This window comes from Schistocerca piceifrons, chromosome 3, assembly GCF_021461385.2.
Source record: "Schistocerca piceifrons isolate TAMUIC-IGC-003096 chromosome 3, iqSchPice1.1, whole genome shotgun sequence".
Lineage (NCBI taxonomy): Eukaryota > Metazoa > Arthropoda > Insecta > Orthoptera > Acrididae > Schistocerca > Schistocerca piceifrons.
Genome location: NC_060140.1, coordinates 925,933,211 through 925,957,077, shown reverse-complemented (window position 1 = coordinate 925,957,077; position 23,867 = coordinate 925,933,211). Strand labels below are relative to the sequence as shown.

The window sequence follows — 23,867 nt, the reverse complement described above, 5'->3', positions numbered from 1 at the left end:
GTGATTCCATAACATGGCACAGCCACATGGTTCTCAGTTAAATATGAACAAACAGAAGTAATAAGACAGACCTCCTCCCTTTTGGGACTATGTTCTAAAGGAATATTAAAATACCAGTGCCCAATGGCTTGATCAAGAGAGACAGTGGCTTCATTTCACTCTCAGTAAAGTGTGACGCCCAGCATTCAGCCAGCTTAAGTCCCAATGTCAGCCAAGAGTGACTTTCGTGCCCAATGGTGGCAGCAATAGCACTAATAAATCGGAGTTGACACGCAGCATTTGGCTGTCGCAACCCTCTGCTACCCACCCGACACTATGTGGGACCGAGTAGCGAGAGAAAGAGTGAGGGATGATAAGAGTGTAAAGGAGGTACGATGTAGTGAAGCCACTCACTCTACAGATGATGCTCAGGTATGCTGTCGAAACATTGTGTTGTGTGAATGACTCCACCCGGCTGAACACACAATAGTAGTAGAAACATATCTCAATTGTTTATTGGAATTCTCATTTTTTGAATGACTATCCTCTTGGAAAGCCCATGTCTCACCAGCATAAGTAAAAACTTGTATTACATACAGTATTTGTAATTTTTTGTTTCAGACTGATTGGAACCTTGGGTTTGAAAACTGTAGTTAATCAAAACCATTCCAGGCCAATTTCATTCTACTGTTGTCATTTATCCACATGCCTTCAGCTGCTCTAATTATAAATTTGAAGATAGAATGGAGCTTCAAATTTTAGCATGGAGTTAAAGGAAGCACTACAGCCAGTATGAAATCATCAGAATCAATTAGGAAATACTTTCCCCATCTGCTCAATTACAGTGCCTGAATACTTAATTATAATTACTGGCTACAAAATCTAAGCAAACAAAGGGATTGCTAGTAACTCATTGGAGCATGTGAATATTGGAAAACACAGTATACAATAACATTGAGGTATGTTTGCCACTCCGGACAAAATACTTAACACTTCGAGGTCAAGCCACTTAGAAAAATTTCAGGCCCATAAAACCAGCTTTTTATGCCATTATTTGAAATATTACCGGCATATGCATTTGATATATCTTAAAGGGTAATGCACACTAATAAAGACCAAACTTGCTGTTTATATGTCACATTTGTTTTAGTTCTGTGATTGATTACAAATTTTACATTAATGATGACAAAATGTAATTGACTCAGTTGTTATGAAATGCCAGAAGTCCGGAAACAATATTTTAAGAAATTTGTAGAAAACTATTTTTATCCTTAAATTACAAAATTTATGAAGTCCTAGGAATCTTCCTCCACTGATGTGCCACATTACATCTACACCCTCAAATCATCAGTTTTTATTCTCATTGTCTTCCAGTTTATTTTATTTTATCTCAGACTCGTGAGCTTTTCAAACTAAATTAAAATAAATAATAGGACAACAATAACATCTTGAGATAATGCGTTGACAGACACATATTACAAATGGTATTTCATAATTATTAAAGTACCTAATCATTGTTACAACATCTGTAGGTCTCATATATTTTTTATCTTCTTCAGCTGTTGTAGGCCAAGTGTAAAAAACAACATAAAAGCTTTTGTTCTTCTGTGGGATGTATCATTAAAGTTTTTTGCATTATTTAACATAAGCTTGTTTACAGAACATTTCTCGCCTTGTGCTGGGGTGGTTGGCAGTCTGAGTTTTGCTAGGGCTTTAAAAGCCTGAAATAGTTTTGAGTCAATTCAAAGGTGAATGTTCTTTTTCCTAAAACCCCTTGGCTGAGACTGTCATACTCAAACATATTGTGTGTGCTGTGACACATTAAAGTTGGCTTTCGGTGACCTGTCTTTTTCCATTGTTTCTATACTCTGGACACTTGCATTTGAAAAGATCTGACCACCAGTCTTTAAAGTTTCACAAGCTGCAATATGGTCGCAAATGGAACTGTGACCCGAAAACCTAGATTAAATTTCTTTTGTTTCACGGCTATAGTCACAAACTTGTAGGTCCTCAGATTACCAGTTTCAGTCAGCTATGACCATCTTTAGATCTGTTTTATAAAAACATGTCCTAATACATAGCTCCAGTATATTAGGATATGTTTTTAAAAAACAGATCTGAAGATGGTCATTGCTGACTGAAACCAACAGTCTGAGGACCTACAAGTTTGTGACCATAGATGTGAAACAAAAGAAATGTATTCTAATCTTTAAAGTTCTTAACAATGTTACCATCAAGATAGTTTATAATGATTGTGTTCTTTTTATTTTAAGTGTAAAGGATAAGTTCAGTATATTCTTTGAACATGTAAACTCTAAAAATTTGTCATAAACTTCTTTTTATTCCACCAAAACATCCTATCACATGGTAAGAAAGAGTGCCCTCAGGTAAGAAAATATTGAAATGTAACTCCTCCCCCCCCCTCCCCCAATATACCAAGCCCTACTAAAGCGATTAGGTGTTGGACTACTACGTTGTTACAATTTTGTTTTGGACAGCCATGAAAAATAATGTGCATCTCTTTAATAGCTTTCCAAAAACAGTTCCTGGAGGAAAGCATGTCAGAAACTCCAAATCTCATTTGCTCCCCATTTGGCTATTCTTTCATGGTATACAAAGAATGAATAATTGCCAGTCTTGAGGTTGTAAAAACAGAAGGTAAAGACAGAGAGTTGCCGTAGGTAAAAGACTTCCTGTACTGGAAAGCAGGGAAGTGGTATATTCTGCATAAAATCCATGCATAAGCCTGTCCCATCATCATTTTGGTTGCAGCCTCTATCTTCTTATAGAACTTTTTGGCCTTGCATATATGAACCACTTGCTCAGCAACAGTTGCCCTTTTATCTGACTTTCAAAGATAACTGTTTTTTAGTTTTGTTTTGAGCCTCTCACACTAACCACAAACATCTTCCTGAGGTTGACCAAAGCTGTAATTATAATTTTCATGGAAAAACGTGAATAAAATTCATATTTTTACATCCTCATCAGGATACCTCGAAATGTATGACCTCTACATTCAAACATTCCTTCAAATACTTAATGTCTCTATTTATATAGTGAGTAACTTTCACCTCAAACAATTCAGTGTGTTCCTTTATCAATAACATTACTTTTTACAGCTCTGATTCTGCTTCCCATGCTGTTACGCATTATATCTACTGGAGCTTTCCCTAAAACCAGCAGATCTCTTAATCTTCGAATCCCCTTGTCACTCTTCAGCCCATGAATACAAATAAATGCCTTCTTACATGCCAAAATTCTCTTTCTCTGAACCAGAACATGAATATATTTGAAGTTCTGTTCCCTGCTTTCCAGAATGTCTTTCCTTGGATGTCCACAACTTCAATAAATCTCTATAGATATCCATTTTTATACCCTTGGTCCTGAATTCCTTAAGAATTGCCATGATCTGGGCTCTGTCAATATCATCAGTGGCATCAAAGCATTGAAATTTACAGATACAACAGAAGATAGCAGTATTTAGAATAAACAGAGGATGTTGTTATACATGTTTTACGAAATGTGTCTTCAATGTTCAGTTTTTAAATTTGTATTTACTTCCCGTTTTCAACTGTTGCAGTTGTGCAGAAATGGGTAGTCTGTGGTTAATGTAACTTCTCCTTCTAACCTTGCCTTCTTTATTATGTTTGGTTTGCATTTATTATCATGCCATATGCCTTTCCTCCTGTTCGATGAGGTTTAGGGATTGCAGCCAGATCATCTTGACTTCTAGCCACAATATTTCGGCTGGAAATCACTCACCTGAAGATGGCTGGATGACTGCCAGCCGAAATATCGTGGTAAGAAGTCAAGATGATCCAGCTGCAATCCCAAAACCTCATCAAACATTCAGTATGCCGGGAATGCCTTTCCTTCTGTTATCTTCTTCATTAAAGCCCATGCTCTCTCTTCTGACTAAACTACCATTACTGTTGAAAGACTAGACAACCACCAAACAAGATTATTCTTACAATGTGGTCCCAACAATGGGTGATGGACTCGGTGCTGGTAATATGTGACCATTATTAATGGAAGGAAATAAACTGTAGTCTGCTTATGATAAATTTTATACAAAGTTATTGAGAAGATGTATGAAAACATCATGTGAATCCTGGACTGGTGACATTCTCGTAACAACTAAGTATTTTGATGAATTTCTTGCCTTTAAAGACAGAAACTCATGACATTTTCATCTCCAGTGCATGTGTCAACAGAAAGAGAACATAAAAATATGGAACCTTCAGTTTGTGTGAAAAGTGGACTCAGTACCTTCCCATAATGACTGTTTCAATAATAGCTCCAAAAAAAGTGAGAGATGAGTTATTGGCTGCTATATGGAAAAGATGAAAGCGTTTTGTCATTCAGAGACGTATAACGCGAATTCTTTACAGACAGATGGAAAAACTGGTAGAAGCTGACCTCGGGGAAGATCAGTTTGGATTCCATAGAAATATTGGAACATGTGAGGCAATACTGACCCTACGACTTATCTTAGAAGCTAGATTAAGAAAAGGCAAACCTATGTTTCTAGCATTTGTAGACTTAGAGAAAGCTTTTGACGACGTTGACTGGAATACCCTCTTTCAAATTCTAAAGGTGGCAGTAGTAAAATACAGGGAGCGAAAGCCTATTTATAATGTGTACAGAAACCACAAGCCGGTTATAAGAGTCGAGGGACATGAAAGGGAAGCAGTGGTTGGGAAGGGAGTGAGGCAGGGTTGTAGCCTCTCCCCGATGTTATTCAATCTCTATATTGAGCAAGCAATAAAGGAAACAAAAGAAAAATTTGGAGTAGGTATTAAAATCCATGGAGAAGAAATAAAAACTTTAAGGTTCGCCGATGACATTTTAATTCTGCCAGAGACAGCAAAGGACTTGGAAGAGCACTTGAACGGAATGGACAGTGTCTTGAAAGGAGGATATAAGATGAACATCAACAAAAGCAAAACGAGAATAATGGACTGTAGTCAAATTAAATCAGGTGATGCTGCGGGAGTTAGATTAGGAAGTGAGACGCTTAAAGAAGTAGCAATATTTGGGGAGCAAAATAACTGATGATGGTCGAAGTAGAGAGGATATAAAATGTAGACTGGCAATGGCAAGGAAAGCGTTTCTGAAGAAGAGAAATTTGTTGACATCGAGTATAGCTTTAAGTGTCAGGAAGTCCTTTCTGAGAGTATTTGTATGGAGTGTAGCCATGTATGGAAGTGAAACATGGACGGTAAATAGTTTGGACAAGAAGAGAATAGAAGCTTTTGAAATGTGGTGCTACAGAAGAATGCTGAAGATTAGATGGGTAGATCACATAACTAATGAGGAGGTACTGAATAGGATTGGGGAGAAGAGGAGTTTGTGGCACAACTTGACCAGAAGAAGGGATCGGTTGGTAGGACATGTTCTGAGGCATCAAGGGATCACCAATTTAGTATTGGAGGGCAGCGTGGAGGGTAAAAATCGTAGAGGGAGACCAAGAGATGAATACACTAAGCAGATTCAGAAGGATGTAGGTTGCAGTAGGTACTGGGAGATGAAGCAGCTTGTACAGCATAGAGTAGCATGGAGAGCTGCATCAAACCAGTCTCAGGACTGAAGACCACAACAACAACAACAACAACAACAACAATGATAGAATCTCCCTCCTCTGCAAGATACAATATTGTTTATTAAGAACACAAAATAGTAGTAAAATGTTCCCGATGACCTAGATAGTATATTTTTGTATATGGCATGTGATAAGAAGCAACAGGAGTTTTTTTTTAATTTTGTGGGCTTTTACATCCAATTTTTAATTTTTTTTTTAAATCTTGTTGGTACACATGTTCTTGCTGTATGTTTGCGTTTTCAGCTGTTTTGAATATTTTATATATTGTAGACAGTTGAAAAGATTATACATGTTTTTGAGTGCTCAGTGAATTTTTACTTTTGAAAAAGATGGATCAATTAATTTGCACTAAATTTTGTCTGAAAATTGGAGTATACTGTGGTACTGCATTCAAAATGTTGACTGGCTTTTGGCTATGAATAAGACAACAATTTATGAGGTATAAACAATTCAAAGAGGGGTGAGAAGATGAAGATGACACCCACCATAGCACATAAATTACTGACAACAATATGGAAGAAGTAAAGAAAATGGTCCTGGAAAATCGCTGAATTACCATCAGAGAGGTTTCTGATGATGTCAGCATTCCTTTGGCTCAGGCTAAGCACTTTTTGCAGATATTTTGGGCATGGAACGTGTAGCAGCAATGTTTGTGTCAAAATTGTTGAGTTTTGAACAAAAACTATGTCACATGGACATCGCTCAGGAATTGCAGAATGAAGTCAACGACAATCCTGAACTTCTAAAGGAGATTGTAACAGGTGACAAAACATGGGTATACTGGTGTGATGTCAAAACCAAGGCCCAATTGTCCCAATGGAAACTGCCTGAAAAGCCAAGACCAAAAAAAATTTGACAACTTCAATCACATATGAAGGCTGGTCTCACTGTTTTCTTCGATTACAACGGGGTAGTGCATGATGAATTCCTGCATTATGGTTGCATGGTAAATAAGGAATACTATTTGGAAGGTATGTGCTGTTTTCATAAAGCTACCTGAAGAAAACGATCAGAATTGCCACAAAACCACTCATGGAAATGACATCACAATAATGCTCCCACTCATACGTCAATGCTCATTCATGACTTTTTGGCAAAAAACAAAAGTCTTATGTTGCCTCATCTACCGTATTCACTGGACATGGCCCCCATGTGACTTCTTTCTATTCCTGAGGCTGAGGAGAACCATGATAGGATGCTGTTTTGTCACCATTAATGAGATAAAAAAAAAAAAAGGCAATCACTGAAGGAGCTGAACAACACAACGAAAAGTGACTTCCAGATGTGCATCCATCCTAGATTGGAAAAAGTATGGCATAAGTGTGTTATGTATGAGGGGCATTGCTTTGAAGGGGACAAAGTTGATGATGAATAAATAGCTTCTTTAAGAAACACCAAAATTCCCATTAGGGTCATTCCATGTCAAGTGACCTAAATTTAGACAGGCCCCCCACTTGACCATCTCCAATTTTGATGAAATTTTTACAGGATGTAGACATAGACCTTACACGAAGCACTGAAAATTACAGCTTCATAAGTAGTGTGGTGGGGCCACTAGCCACCTTTTCGTAAAGGCTCGTTTTTGACATTGCGACTGAAATGAATAAATGATCAACTTTGTTTTACCATTGTTCAGTGTCTAAGAGACCTGTCGTGCTGAAACTTTGTGATCCTGTTCAACTTTTTGGGTACAATAGCTTAGTTGTAGTACAAAAGGTCAAACTTCTGCAATAATATCTTCAATGTATGCATTAAACAACAGTGGGGGAAAGGCAACAACCTTGTCTAACACCTCATCCAATGCTGCTTCCTTCTGACACTTCATTTCCAGTCCTTATCCTTACTTTCTAGTGTAAATATAGATCCTGTATCAGTCATCTCTCTTTCCAATCTACTCCTTTCCTCTTCAAAATATCCATCAGCTTGCTCCACTGAACTCAGTCAAAAGCCTTTTCTGAATCTATAACAACAGCAAAGATTTCTCTAACTTTTTCCTTATATCTTTCCCGTATAGTTCTTAACAGGCCAATAGCATCTCTTGTTCCTTTTTCCTCGTCTAAATCTGAACTGCTCCTCTGCAATCCCACTATCCAGCTTGCCATATAGCCTTCTATTCAACACTCTGAGAAACACTTTAGCTGCATGAGAAATTAGACTGATGGTCCTATGCTCTTCACATTTTTTCATGTTTATCTTTTCCTCTATTGTTATCATAATTGTTGCAAGGAAGTCCTCAGGCCATTCCCCTTTGTCCTATATCTCATTACAGAGGTAGACCATTTCCTTTATTGCCTTGTTTCCCAGACTCTTTAACAGTTCTGCTGGCACATGCCTTCCTATTCTTCATCTCCTTCAGCACCTTTTCTATTTTTGCTTCCAAGATGGTGAATCCTTTTCCATATTCTGGCACATATTGCTCCTCTTCAACCTTAATTTCACTTTGTATCTCATCCCCCTTATACAGACATTCAGCATATTCTTGCCACCTGTTCAAAACCTCCTGTGGTTTTTCTGCTAGAGTACCATCTGCTCATTCTATTTCCATGTTATTCCTCTTTCTTTTATGTTCAAAAACTTTCTCACTAGCCAGTCTATACATTATTTCATACTTCCCCTTTTTTCCATTTTCTGTATTTCGCCTCATTTCTATTTAATCCATTTTTCTCTTGCTTCTTCAGTTTCTCATCTTAATTCATTATTCAGTTTCCTGTACCTCTTTTTGCCTTCTTCAGTTTCTACATTTTTCCACTTTCTCCACTCTTCCATCTTTTTTAACATGTTTTCTGTTATCCATTCTTTGCTGGTGCTTTGGGATACTCTAATTCCTAGTACTTCTTTGGCAGAGTCCATGAGTCCTACCCTCATTTTTATCCATTTGTCATTAACACTTTCATCAACACTACCGCTTTCCCATTTTTCTATAAATCTGTTTTCCAAATCTGATTCTTTTCCTACCTCTTCAAGTCTTTCTGTGTTTATTCTTTCTTTTGCTTTACCTCTCCAGACTTTTTTCAACTTTGCTTGTCTTTCTCCCACTACTAGGTTGTGGTCTGAATTTATATCCACTCCTGTATTCAATCTGTATATTGAGCAAGACGCCCCCCCCCCCCCCCTCCAGGAACCATAGACCTTGCCGTTGGTGGGGAGGCTTGCGTGCCTCAGCGATACAGATAGCCGTACCGTAGGTGCAACCACAACGGAGGGGTATCTGTTGAGAGGCCAGACAAACTTATGGTTCTTGAAAAGGGGCAGCAGCCTTTTCAGTAGTTGCGGGGGCAACAGTCTGGATGATTGACTGATATGGCCTTGTAACATTAACCAAAACGGCCTTGCTGTGCTGGTACTGCGAACTGCTGAAAGCAAGGGCAAACTACGGCCGTAATTTTTCCAGAGGGCATGCAGCTTTACTGTGTGGATAAATGATGATGGCGTCCTCTTGGGTAAAATATTCCGGAGGTAAAATAGTCCCCCGTTCGGATCTCCGGGGGGGGGGACTACTCAGGAGGACATCATTATCAGGAAAAAGAAAACTGGCATTCTACGGATCGGAACGTGGAACGTCAGATCCCTTAATCGGGCAGGTAGATTAGAAAATTTAAAAAGGGAAATGGATAGGTTAAAGTTAGATGTAGGGGGAATTAGCGAAGTTCGGTGGCAGGAGGAACAAGGCTTTTGGTCAGGTGAATACAGGGTTATAAATACAAAATCAAATAGGGGTAATGCAGGAGTAGGTTTAATAATGAATAGGAAAATAGGAATGCGGGTAAGCTACTACAAACAGCATAGTGAACGCATTATTGTGGCCAAGATAGATACGAAGCCCACGTCTACCACAGTAGTACAAGTCTATATGCCACCTAGCTCTACAGATGACGAAGATATTGAAGAAATGTATGATGAAATAAAAGAAATTATTCAGGTAGTGAAGGGAGACGAAAATTTAATAGTCATGGGTGACTGGAATTCGATAGTAGGAGAAGGGAGAGATGGAATCGTAGTAGGTGAATTAGGATTGGGGGGAAGAAATGAAAGAGGAAGCCGCCTGGTAGAATTTTGCACAGAGCACAACTTAATCATAGCTAACACTTGGTTCAAGAATCATAAAAGAAGGTTGTATACATGGAAGAAGCCTGGAGATACTGACAGATTTCAGATAGATTATATAATGGTAAGACAGAGATTTAGGAACCAGGTTTTAAATTGTAGGACATTTCCAGGGGCAGATGTGGACTCTGACCACAATCTATTGGTTATGAACTGTAGATTAAAACTGAAGAAACTGCCAAAAGGTGGGAATTTGAGGACATGGGGGGGGGGGGGGAGGGGGGAAGGCAAGCAGTGGTTGGGAAGGGAGTAAGACAGGGTTGTAGCCTCTCCCCGATGTTATTCAATCTGTATATTGAGCAAGCAGTAAAGGAAACAAAAGAAAAATTCGGAGTAGGTATTAAAATCCATGGAGAAGAAATAAAAACTTTGAGGTTCGCCGATGACATTGTAATTCTGTCAGAGACAGCAAAGGACTTGGAAGAGCACTTGAACGGAATGGATGGGGTCTTGAAGGGAGGATATAAGATGAACATCAACAAAAGCAAAACGAGGATAATGGAATGTAGTCGAATTAAGTCGGGTGATGTTGAGGGTATTAGATTAGGAAATGAGACACTTAAAGTAGTAAAGGAGTTTTGCTATTTGGGGAGCAAAATAACTGATGATTATCGAAGTAGAGAGGTTATAAAATGTAGACTGGCAATGGCAAGGAATGCGTTTCTGAAGAAGAGAAATTTGTTAACATCGAGTATAGATTTAAGTGTCAGGAAGTCTTTTCTGAAAGTATTTGTATGGAGTGTAGCCATGTATGGAAGTGAAACATGGACGGTAAATAGTTTGGACAAGAAGAGAATAGAAGCTTTTGAAATGTGGTGCTACAGAAGAATGCTGAAGATCAGATGGGTAGATCACATAACTAATGAGGAGGTACTGAATAGGATTGGGGAGAAGAGGAGTTTGTGGCACAACTTGACCAGAAGAAGGGATCGGTTGGTAGGACATGTTCTGAGGCATCAAGTGATCACCAATTTAGTATTGGAGGGCAGTGTGGAGGGTAAAAATCGTAGGGGGAGACCAAGAGATGAATACACTAAGCAGATTCAGAAGGATGTAGGTTGCAGTAGGTACTGGGAGATGAAGAAGCTTGCACAGGATAGAGTAGCATGGAGTGCTGCATCAAACCAGTCTCAGGACTGAAGACCACAACAACAACGGGACCTGGATAAACTGACTAAACCAGAGGTTGTACAGAGTTTCAGGGACAGCATAAGGGAACAATTGACAGGAATGGGGGAAAGAAATACAGTAGAAGACGAATGGGTAGCTCTGAGGGATGAAGCAGTGAAGGCAGCAGAGGATCAAGTAGCTAAAAAGACGAGGGCTAGTAGAAACCCTTGGGTAACAGAAGAAATATTGAATTTAATTGATGAAAGAAGAAAATACAAAAATGCAGTAAATGAAGCAGGCAAAAAGAAATACAAACGTTTCAAAAATGAGATCGACAGGAAGTGCAAAATGGCTAAGCAGGCATGGCTAGAGGACAAATGTAAGGATGTAGAGGCTTATCTCACTAGGGGTAAGATAGATACTGCCTACAGGAAAATTAGAGAGACCTTTGGAGAAAAGAGAATCACTTGTATGAATATCAAGAGCTCAAATGGGAGCCCAGTTCTAAGCGAAGAAGGGAAAGCAGAAAAGTGGAAGGAGTGTATAGAGAGACTATACAAGGGCGATGTATTTGAGGGCAATGTTATAGAAAGGGAAGAGAATGTCGATGAAGATGAAATGGGAGATACGATACTGCGCGAAGAGTTTGGCAGAGCACTGAAAGACATGAGTCGAAACAAGGCCCCAGGAGTAGACAACATTCCATTAGAACTACTGACGGCCTTGGGAGAGCCAGTCCTAACAAAACTCTACCATCTGGTGAGCAAGAAGTATGAGACAGGCGAAATACCCTCAGACTTCAAGAAGAATATAATAATTCCAATCTCAAAGAAAGCAGGCGCTGACAGATGTGAAAATTACCAAACTATCAGTTTAATAAGTCACAGCTGCAAAATGTTGTTGTTGTTGTTGTGGTCTTCAGTCCTGAGACTGGTTTGATGCAGCTGTCCATGCTACTCTATCCTGTGCAAGCTTTTTCATCTCCCAGTACCTACTGCAACCTACATCCTTCTGAATCTGCTTAGTGTATTCATCTCTTGGTCTCCCTCTACGATTTTTACCCTCCACGCTGCCCTCCAATACTAAATTGGTGATCCCTTGATGCCTCAGAACATGTCCTACCAACCGATCCCTTCTTCTGGTCAAGTTGTGCCACAAACTTCTCTTCTCCCCAATCCTATTCAATACTTCCTCATTAGTTATGTGATCTACCCATCTAATCTTCAGCATTCTTCTGTAGCACCACATTTCGAAAGCTTCTATTCTCTTCTTGTCCAAACTATTTATCGTCCATGTTTCACTTCCATACATGGCTACACTCCATACGAATACTTTCAGAAATGACTTCCTGACACTTACATCAATACTGGATGTTAACAAATTTCTCTTCTTCAGAAACGCTTTCCTTGCCATTGCCAGCCTACATTTTATATCTTCTCTATTTCGACCATCATCAGTTATTTTGCTCCCCAAATAGCAAAACTCCTTTACTACTTTAAGTGCCTCATTTCCTAATCTAATTCCCTCAGCATCACCCGACTTAATTAGGCTACATTCCATTATCCTTGTTTTGCTTTTGTTGATGTTCATCTTATATCCTCCTTTCAAGACACTGTCCATTCCATTCAACTGCTCTTCCAAGTCCTTTGCTGTCTCGGACAGAATTACAATGTCATCGGCGAACCTCAAAGTTTTTATTTCTTCTCCATGAATTTTAATACCTACTCCGAATTTTTCTTTTGTTTCCTTTACTGCTTGCTCAATATACAGATTGAACAACATCGGGGAGAGGCTACAACCCTGTCTTACTCCCTTCCCAACCACTGCTTCCCTTTCATGTCCCTCGACTCTTATAACTGCCATCTGGTTTCTGTACAAATTGTAAATAGCCTTTCGCTCCCTGTATTTTACCCCTGCCACCTTTAGAATTTGAAAGAGAGTATTCCAGTCAACATTGTCAAAAGCTTTCTCTAAGTCTACAAATGCTAGAAACGTAGGTTTGCCTTTCCTTAATCTTTCTTCTAAGATAAGTCGTAAGGTCAGTATTGCCTCACGTGTTCCAGTGTTTCTACGGAATCCAAACTGATCTTCCCCGAGGTTGGCTTCTACTAGTTTTTCCATTCGTCTGTAAAGAATTCGTGTTAGTATTTTGCAGCTGTGACTTATTAAGCTGATAGTTCGGTAATTTTCACATCTGTCAACACCTGCTTTCTTTGGGATTGGAATTATTATATTCTTCTTGAAGTCTGAGGGTATTTCGCCTGTCTCATACATCTTCCTCACCAGATGGTAGAGTTTTGTCAGCACTGGCTCTCCCACGGCCGTCAGTAGTTCCAATGGAATATTGTCTACTCCGGGGGCTTTGTTTCGACTCAGGTCTTTCAGTGCTCTGTCAAACTCTTCACGCAGTATCATATCTCCCATTTCATCTTCATCTACATCCTCTTCCATTTCCATAATATTGTCCTCAAGTACATCGCCCTTGTATAGACCCTCTATATACCCCTTCCACCTTTCTGCTTTCCCTTCTTTGCTTAGAACTGGGTTTCCATCTGAGCTCTTGATATTCATACAAGTCGTTCTCTTATCTCCAAAGGTCTATTTAATTTTCCTGTAGGCGGTATCTATCTTACCCCTAGTGAGATAGGCCTCTACATCCTTACATTTGTCCTCTAGCCATCCCTGCTTAGCCATTTTGCACTTCCTGTCGATCTCATTTTTGAGACGTTTGTATTCCTTTTTGCCTGTTTCACTTACTGCATTTTTATATTTTCTCCTTTCATCAATTAAATTCAATATTTCTTCTGTTACCCAAGGATTTCTACTAGCCCTCGTCTTTTTAGCTACTTGATCCTCTGCTGCCTTCACTACTTCATCCCTCAAAGCTACCCATTCTTCTTCTACTGTATTTATTTCCCCCATTCCTGTCAATTGCTCCCTTATGCTCTCCCTGAATCTCTGTACAACCTCTGGTTCTTTCAGTTTATCCAGGTCCCATTTCCTTAAATTCCCACCTTTTTGCAGTTTCTTCAGTTTTAATCTACAGGTCATAACCAATAGATTGTGGTCAGAGTCCACATCTGCCCCTGGAAATGTCTTACAATTTAAAACCTGGTTCCTAACTCTCTGTCTTACCATTATATAATCTATCTGATACCTTTTAGTATCTCCAGGGTTCTTCCATGTATACAACCTTCTTTCATGATTCTTAAACCAAGTGTTAGTTATGATTATGTTGTGCTCTGTGCAAAATTCTACCAGGCGGCTTCCTCTTTCATTTCTGTCCCCCAATCCATATTCACCTACTATGTTTCCTTCTCTCCCTTTTCCTACACTCGAATTCCAGTCACCCATGACTATTAAATTTTCATCTCCCTTCACAGTCTGAATAATTTCTTTTATTTCATCATACATTTCTTCAATTTCGTCGTCATCTGCAGAGCTAGTTGGCATATAAACTTGTACTACTGTAGTAGGTGTGGGCTTCGTATCTATCTTGGCCACAATAATGCGTTCACTATGCTGTTTGTAGTAGCTTACCCGCATTCCTATTTTCCTATTCATTATTAAACCTACTCCTGCATTACCCCTATTTGATTTTGTGTTTATAACCCTTTAGTCACCTGACCAGAAGTCTTGTTCCTCCTGCCACCAAACTTCACTAATTCCCACAATATCTAACTTCAACCTATCCATTTCCCTTTTTAAATTTTCTAACCTACCTGCCCGATTAAGGGATCTGACATTTCACGCTCCGATCCGTAGAACGTCAGTTTTGTTTCTCCTGATAACGACATCCTCTTGAGTAGTCCCCGCCCGGAGATCCGAATGGGGGACTATTTTACCTCCGGAATATTTTACCCAAGAGGACGCCATCATCATGTAATCATACAGTAAAGCTGCATGCCCTCGGGAAAAATTACGGCTGTAGTTTCCCCTTGCTTTCAGCCGTTCGCAGTACCGGCACGGCAAGGCCGTTTCAGTTATTGTTACAAGGCCAGATCAGTCAATCATCCAGACTGTTGCCCTTGCAACTACTGAAAAGGCTGCTGCCCCTTTTCAAGAACCATACGTTTGTCTGGCCTCTCAACAGAAACCCCTCTGTTGTGGTTTGCACCTACGGTACGGCTATCTGTATCGCTGAGGCACGCAAGCCTCCCCACCAACGGCAAGGTCCATACTAACGCGAATTCTTTACAGACGAATGGAGAAGCCGGTAGAAGCTGACCTCGGGGAAGATCAGTTTGGATTCAGTAGAAATGTTGGAACACGTGAGGCAATACTGACCCTACGACTTATCTTAGAAGAAAGATTAAGGAAAGGCAAACCTACGTTTCTAGCATTTGTAGACTTAGAGAAAGCTTTCGACAGTGTTGACTGGAATACTTACTCTCTTTCAAATTCTGAAGGTGGCAGGGGTAAAATACAGGGAGCGAAAGGCTATTTACAACTTTTACAGAAACCAGATGGCAGTTATGAGAGTCGAGGGACATGAAAGGGAAGCAGTGGTTGGGAAGGGAGTGAGACAGGGTTGTAGCCTCTCCCCGATGCTATTCAATCTGTATATTGAGCAAGCAGTAAAAGAAACTAAAGAAAAGTTCGGAGTAGGTATTAAAATCCAGGGGAAAGAAATAAAAACTTTGAGGTTCGCCGATGACATTGTAATTCTGTCAGAGACAGCAAAGGACTTGGAAGAGCAGTTGAATGGAATGGACAGTGTCTTGAAAGGTTGGGAATTAGATTAGGAAATGAGACACTTAAAGTAGTAAAGGAGTTTTGCTATTTGGGGAGCAAAATAACTGATGATGGTCGAAGTAGAGAGGATATAAAATATAGACTGGTAATGGCAAGGAAAGCGTTTCTGAAGAAGAGAAATTTGTTAAGATCGAGTATTGATTTAAGTGTCAGGAAGTCGTTTTTGAAAGTATTTGTATGGAGTGTAGCCATGTATGGAAGTGAAACATGGACGATAAATAGTTTAGACAAGAAGAGAATAGAAGCTTTCAAAATGTGGTACTACAGAAGAACGCTAAAGATTAGATGGGTAGATCACATAACTAATGATGAGGTATTGAATAGAATTGGGGAGAAGAGGAGTTTGTGGCACAACTTGACTAGAAGAAGGGATCGGTTGGTAGGACATGTTCTGAGGCATCAAGGGATCACCAATTTAGTACAGGAGGGCAGCGTGGAGGGTAAAAATCATAGAGGGAGACCAAGAGATGGATACGCTAAGCAGATTCAGAAGTATGTAGGCTGCAGTAGGCACTGGGAGATGAAGAAGCTTGCACAGGATAGAGTAGCATGGAGACATGCATCAAACCAGTGTCAGGACTGAAGACCACAACAACCTGTATAAGCTTTGACATTCTTCAAACAGTTCCTAAACCTTTTCTGTGTCAGGCTCCCTATTCAAATTTGATATCCCTGTGTAACATGCCTTATGTGGTGTTCAAATAATGTGTTACCCACTGCTAATGAATTTTCTTTACAGAAACTAATTAGTCGTTCGCCTCTCTCATTTCTTATTCCTAATCCAAATTTTCCTACTGTATTTTCATTTCTTTCTTCACCCACCACTTTCATTCCAGTCCCCCCATGTGATTGTAATGCAGGCATTTCTATTTTCTTTCTCAATGAGTTCTTGTATTTTCTCATAATATACCTCCACTTCCTCATCTCTATGCTGGCTGGTTGGCATATATACCTGTATTAACACCAAATCTTTTGAACTACCCTTCAGTCATATCATCATCAGTCTTCTATCATTATATTGCACCTTCATTACCTTATTTTTCAGCTTTTGCCCTATGAATATTCCTACTCTGTTTTCACCACTCTTGATTTCTCTGAGTAAAAGAGCTTATATTCTACATTTTCTATCTCACCATTCTCTCCCCATCTCATTTCACACAGACCGAGGGCATCTAATCTGTTCCTTTTCATCTCCTGTTTTGCATTCTCTAGCTTTCTTGCTTTCAGTAGTGTCCTTACATTTGATGTTCCAATCCTTACCTTTCCTTCCTTCACTGTCTCTTTCTTCCTTTCAAATATGTGTATTCTCAATGTGTTCACCTCCCGGAGATCCGAATGAAGGGAAGTTTAAACTCTGGAATCTTTCACATGGAGAGACATACCATGTACTGCTTGGGACTGTAATGTAGTAGTTTCCCGTTACTCTTTCCACATAGGCAGTAGGATGCCCAGCTTAAAATCAACCACTCCCTATGAGTCAGATCCTGTCTGTAGCTGCCCCAGTGGGGTACAGTCGCTACTTGTGAAAAGATGCCTCTTCCGCCAGCTTCACCATTCTGGAAGGCTCTTTCTCCACTATCGCTGCCATTGAGGTCTTATACATATAACAGCAAATGACAGGAAGAGGACATGGTGAGGACAGGTTTGGGATAGGAAAAGGGGAGCGATAGGCCGTTGTGGGATACACTTTGTCTGGCTCCTCCCCTTTGGCCTGTCCAGCTTGGGTGATCCTTCTGGTAGGTGAGCGAACCCCAGCATAGCCCTCCAGATCCAGATATCACAAACCACTTCGCCCACACAGACAGATCTATGTTAAGGCAGTGTCCCCTGAGGAGGTAATACAGGGTAAGAAATGATTTCCGAACTAAGAACAGATTATTAGTCAGAAATGGTTATTTTTCGTGGTTTTCTCCACTAGGTGATTCTGATCTCTCTGCCAGGGGGAACTTAGATTCCTCGTGTGTGCCTTCAAGACTGTTGCCCAGGTTTCACTGGTAAATTTACGCTAGACAGGCATGGAAGAGTTGTGGTTTGCGTTCACCTGTCTTCTTTTACATATTAGGCATCTTATCTTGTAAGAGATGTGTAATTTTTTGCGGTATTTCAGCAGGTATTTTCATCCCCTATCCACCCTCTATCCCCATCTGCCAATGTGTAGATGGAGCCAGCACAAACAAATACTGCAACACGCTTCATCTGATGCCAAATGTAAATGGAAAATATTGATTTTGTTCCTCATTGGGGGGGGGGGGGGCTTAAGTTGAATTTTCTTTGCCAGTTTGATACAATACGAGGGTTTGAACTTTATTATTGACAACTATTTATTTACAGCTCATACAAAATAGATACGTGTTTCAAAGTTTTATTGACCTTCAAAGTAATCACCAGCATTGTGTATAACCCGTTGCCAGCGATGTGGAAGTCGTAGGATACTCTTAGCAGTGCCAGTTGTGTTGACAGTTCAAGCGGCGCGGTCTACTGCCCGATGAATTTGTAGCAGTTCTGAAGCGAATGTCGTGAAGTGTTTCCTTCAGTTTAGAAATCGAGTTGAACTCACAAGGGCTTAAGTCAGGGGAGTTTAGTAGGTGGTATAGCATTTAGTAGCCCCAACAGTCAAACAAATCAGTAACAGCTTGCACTGTACATGCTTGAGCATTGTCCTGCAGAAAGTGTCATCACTTCTGTCTCTAAGCTGGCCATAGGTTGTGTTCCAAAAATGAACAGCACAGAGACATAAGTGATGACACTTTCTGCAGGACCTGACCATCATTTTGCAGGACAATGCTGAAACACGTACAGTGCAAACTGTTACTGATTTGTTTGACTGATGGGGCTGCTAAGTGGTATACCACCTACTGCACTCCCCTGACTCAAGCCTTCACAAGTTCAACTCGATTTCTAAACCGAAGGAAACACTTCACGACATTCGCTTCAGAACTGCTACAAATTCGTCGCGCAGTAGACCGCGCCGCTTGAACAGTCAACACAACTGGCACTGCTAAGAGTATCCTACGACTTCCACATCGCTGGCAACGGGTTACACACAATGCTGGTGACTACTTTGAAGGTCGGTAAAACCTTGTAACATGTATCTATTTTGTGCAAGCTGTAAATAAATAGGTGACACTATTAAAGTTCGAACCCTCGTAGTTCCATATTAAACTAGTAAAAGTTAAACCCTTTCAAATGTGTTTTCACCTGCCGCTGCTTGATGAGATTTTTTATCACCTTTTATATGATAGTGTGATGTTTGGTTTGATGATGTGTGAAGAGGACAGCAAAACATGAACACTCAGAACTCAAGCAGCATTGCTGAATGATAGAAGCAAACAAACAATATGGTATGGGCTGGCACAAAAGACAGGGCAAGTCAGGCAAGAAAAAAATTGTACCTATCTTTTGGCGTCCATTATTGTTGTATCAGTTTAATTAGAGACTGATAAAGAGCAAGCCACTGTACTAATAACTAATACAGCTTGCTACAGTGTCAGCGTAGAGGACTTTTTAGTTTCCATGTCCACTGTATTTCACTATTCTTTGTGATTTTTTTTTTAACCAACTCCGTAGTTCTCTAGCCTTTTTCATTCACACACACACATTAACCTTCAGGATGCAAAATTCCAGACTATTCCTAACTTTTGGAATTATTAGTTCATTCCTTAGGAGGAAAGAAATATAGATTGACAAAATTACAAAGGGTGGCCGATTGTTCAGGTTCCAAAGTGACAGAGACCCACCTATTGTAAGGGTATCATAGTTTTTTCTCACATATGTTTCATAACAATAAATCTATTTTAAGTAAGTTATTGATTGGAGTACTGGATTACGGGGGCTATTCTGAAAGTAAGTTCTAATGTTCTCTACTGCACAGAGCAGTGGGAAGTTGCAAAGTGATTTGCTGTATCTTGCAGCTTGAGATTACTGGACTGTTGTTTGACTGTAACTGTGAATCAAAATGTCCACTAGAGTAAAAAAAATCCTCTCACCTGTGAATTACATGCTGTAGTCAATTTTCTATGTGCAAAAAAACTTGAAAGCTGTAGACATTCATAGTGAACTTCGTGCATTATGCAGTGAGAATGTTATGACTGATAGTACTGTAGGAAAAAAGGTGCTGTTTGTTTCGGAAAAGTCGGGTAAATGATCATGATGAAGAAAGAACTGGATTACCAACTGTTATGACAAATGAACTTGTTGCAAAAGTCAGTGACAAAATCACAGAAAGTTATTAGTTCAAGATTACACAATTATCGGTCAGTATTCCCTCAGATATAATGGACAGTCTTGCACAAACTTTTGACTGATAAAGTCTGTTTCACCATTTTTGTGCATGATGGGTTCCAAAACTTCTGATGTCCACAAAATGAAGAGGTTTGTAGCCACATTATTGTTTTGTAGCCACATTATTGTTTTGTAGCCACATTATTGTTTCAGATGTGGTACAATTCAGAAGGTGACAAATCCTTCAGTTGCATTGTGCAGGGGATGAAACATGGATCACATGCATCAAGATGAAGACAAAGAATCAATCTGAAACAGCCAGTGGAGTGAGCAACACTAGCTTGCCACAGAAGCCCATAAAGTGCAGCCAAATAATTTCTGCACATAAACTGATGGTTACTGTTTTTGGGGGGGAGAAAAGAACACAACAATAAACTCCAAAATTTACTGTGGAATTCTAAACAAACCCAGTATACTCAACCAGAACAAAAGGTGTGGGAGGTTGATTTCTCATGTCATTTTTTGTGCGGGAAAACACTAGGCCACATAACTACTGCATGCATACTAATATTGTTTAATAGTTTCAATTGGGAAGTGCTTAACCATCCTCCATGCAGCCCTGATTTGTCACCTATTGATTTTCACCTAATTCTGAAGATGAAAAAATAGCTAGGATCACAGCAGTTTGAAGTAGACAGTGAGTTAAAGGATAGTGTGAAAGCATTGGTTAGCTCACAGATGCTGAATTGAAGGATTGTACAACGTGGGCATTGAAAAACTCATTCCTTGAAATGTCAAGTGCCTTAATGTAGGAGAAATTATTTTAAAATTTGTAGCTATAAATCATATTTAATAAAAAGGAAAACCTCTTAATGTACAGGCCATATATGTAACAAACATAGCCATCATTTTATAAATGGTCAAGCAGTTTAGATTCATTCGGTTCATTTACGAAGTGAGTGGCTAAAAAATAATTTTGTTACTCATCATTATATTTTAATTAATGCAAAGTAACATTCAGCTGTATATTGCATTGTTATCCTTATGGACTCAGTTATCCAAGTCTGAATACATAAGAACATGAAATTTCATTTTGATTACCCAGACACTGAGGTTGGGTGTTTTATACACTCCAAATGAGATGATTTTTTAATTTATTTGTTTATTTTTCAGTTGAGTCTATCAACATGAGAACAGTGAGCAATTGCATCTATCTTCCATTTTCCTACATGTTACCAGCAGCACAAGAAGTGAGGATGAGGAATGAGCAGTTTCTCTCCTGAACAACAGTGTCTGTTCCAGATTGTAAAGAAAAGTCTGAGAGGAAACTGAACCCAGAGGGAGTGGCAGAGAAGATAGGTGTGTGTGTGTGTGTGTGTGTGTGTGTGTGTGTGTGTGTGTGTGTGTGTGTGTGTGTTTGTTTTACTGTTGTGTTTGTTTAGTATTGTATGCACATGAATAATATTCTTAATTGACAACATTTTTGTTAAGTAACTCGCATAAAAAATTGTGAATGATGAAAAATGATTATGTGAAAGTTGTCTTCATTTATTATACAAAGATTGTATTAATGTACACATCTGACTGGAAACAGTCATTGTTGAAATTCAGTTTGAATTGAATTTAAAATTAGCCCAGTTTTTTAAAATATACGTTGATTGACTGAGTGATGCGCTGACTTGTATAACAGATGAAGACATCTTTTTAATGACCATTTTCAATTCTTAAAAAATGCACTCGGTGTTATTCTCTGTTTTGTTTTTATTGACATCATTGTATTTTCAGTTCACAGTAAAATATTTATCTCCATGTCACCAAAATAAATGAAAAATGAAAAGTTATATAATTTCATTGTGTATATATATTCCTTGATATGAACTCCTTGGCTGTGGCTTACATACGCTGTAAATATGCAGATTATGTGGAAGTAAAGTGCTTTCAGTAATGGTGCACTGAGGTTCTCAAAATCAGAACTTCAGCAACTGAAATAAGCCTTTTGTGTGTGATTTCATTTTATGACATATTTTGTAGTAGAAGCAGGTCGCAAGAAACTAACATACTACATACTGTAATTATATTTGTACAGAGTTCTTAACCAAAATATTTGTGCATAATATACCTTCATAAATACATAATTTTTGCTGTATTATATGACATTTATTTTACATGGATTTTTATTGTAGAGATTTATTTTTTTATTGATAACTACCGTGCTTAGGATGCATGATTAACATTGTATTGTAGAACATTCCTGTGTGAAACAATATCAGATAAGTACATGTATTTTCTTGCTTTAAAATTTACCCTTGTTGTTTTGTCGTTTTTTGTACGTGTATTGATAAGTGTTTGAATCTGTGGTATACAGCTGAATCAGAAATACATGTTTACTTATTTATGTGAATTAGATATAGTTTTTTACTGCTCTGCCTAAACTCTGCCTCTGAACTTCTACATTATTTTCTGTGCCAACTAATGTATTGTAGAATCTTGTATGAAGGTAGCTAATATGCAGTTCCATACAAAACAAATTTAGAGTAGTTGATACACATGTTAGCAGGTGAGAGTTGGTTTGGGACAGAGTGAGGGAGGTGAAAATCACAGACCTGAGGGATCAGATATGGAAACAGGAGAGACAGCTGGGGAGGAGGAGAGGGAGGCTCATGTGCAGGCAGCATAGCTGCATTTCCTATACAAGAAGGAGAATTGCAAGGCCGACCACTGAAAATAGTGTGGAGGGATGTACATAAGCCATGAAGTTGGTGTGGAGAAAAAAGGGAGGGAGGAGACATACTAACAGACTGATGTAGGAATGTGTAGGCATGAATTAGCAGATTAAGGTTGGATATCATTGTTTTTCAGCAGGAATGCAGTAGGATATATGGTTGTGAGGAATTTTATATGTATTTTTACTTTACAGAATTGTTTATGACTTGTTTCCCTGCCTAGTGATGTTAATACATCTGTAATTGACCAAGTACAACATTCTCGTTGCTTCCCACTTTCCAGTGGCAGCACATATATTGTAAGTGATACCTGACAAATACTGGGAAAAACAGTGTCCCTGCATAACATCCTACTTTAGGTTCTTTTCATGTGTCTCGCCTAAAAATTACAACTTCAACTTCTCAATCACAGCTGCCCTGTAAATAAAGTTCATACTAGGAAGGCAAATACTATAGCCAACTAATATTCTCAACACAGTATCTGGGAATAGAGAGCTTAAATTATTTAATTTCGCATTCACTATGACAAAGTTATCTGTACTTCCCAATTTATTTAAAACTGGAATAATACAAACATTCTTTCCTAGCAGTGGATTTTCACAGCTTGCAAACATTAATTTTTACATACTACAGAAAAGTTTCCTGGTACTTGCAGTTGGTCGGTAAAGCTCAGTCATGAAAGTTGTTCACCCTAAATGGAGATCATCAATCAACTATTACAGTCTAATTCTGTTCAACATACACAAAACACTCCTCTTTGTACATGGTATTCAACATGGACAACATTACAGAAGACAGCCAATAAGAAAGACAGACAGACTCCTTCAACTCACCAATTTCAAATTTCTGTGCAAATCAGTCTGGAAATTTGTCAAAATATAATGGATCCAAGGCAGAGCTTGGAGAGACATGGAGACAGTGCCGCATAGCGTGCACAACTCCTGGTCTGGTGGTCCACAGGGGCGGATTTCATGCACCAGCACAGACGGTATTTACATCATCTTGTTGTGAACCGCTTGTTTCTGTTGCTGTATGTATCAACTGCCATTCTGATGGTTATAATTGATCTATGCATTCCCTTTAGTGACTTTCCTGTGATCAAATAATTTTTTACTGAAAGGGGATCTTTTCCTAAGTAAAACACAGTACAAATTGTCACCCTGTCTAATTTTTTTAAAGACATGGCACAAATGCCTGTGTGCTCTGAGACATGCCTTCAGATATGGATGGTGCTGGAATATTCATGTTGTTATGGTCAAAACAAACACCGCAGCATTAATTTTATGACTCGTAACATATCAAAAATTTTAAAATGTTCTGTTCAGATCAAAAGATAGTTAATATACTCTGCTTTTATTGAATATACTCATTTT

At 39.0% G+C, this 23,867-nt stretch overlaps 1 protein-coding gene across 1 annotated transcript in view; it reads left to right on the top strand.

Moving 5' to 3' along the window:
• The window catches only part of LOC124790012 (CDK2-associated and cullin domain-containing protein 1-like), a 59,842-nt gene extending 38,768 nt beyond the window's left edge, over nt 1-21,074 (top strand). The window contains exon 6 of the mRNA XM_047257561.1: nt 20,945-21,074. The gene's annotated coding sequence lies outside the window, so the exon portion shown is untranslated. The remainder of the gene's footprint in view (nt 1-20,944) is intronic.
• Nucleotides 21,075-23,867: the final 2,793 nt, after the last annotated feature.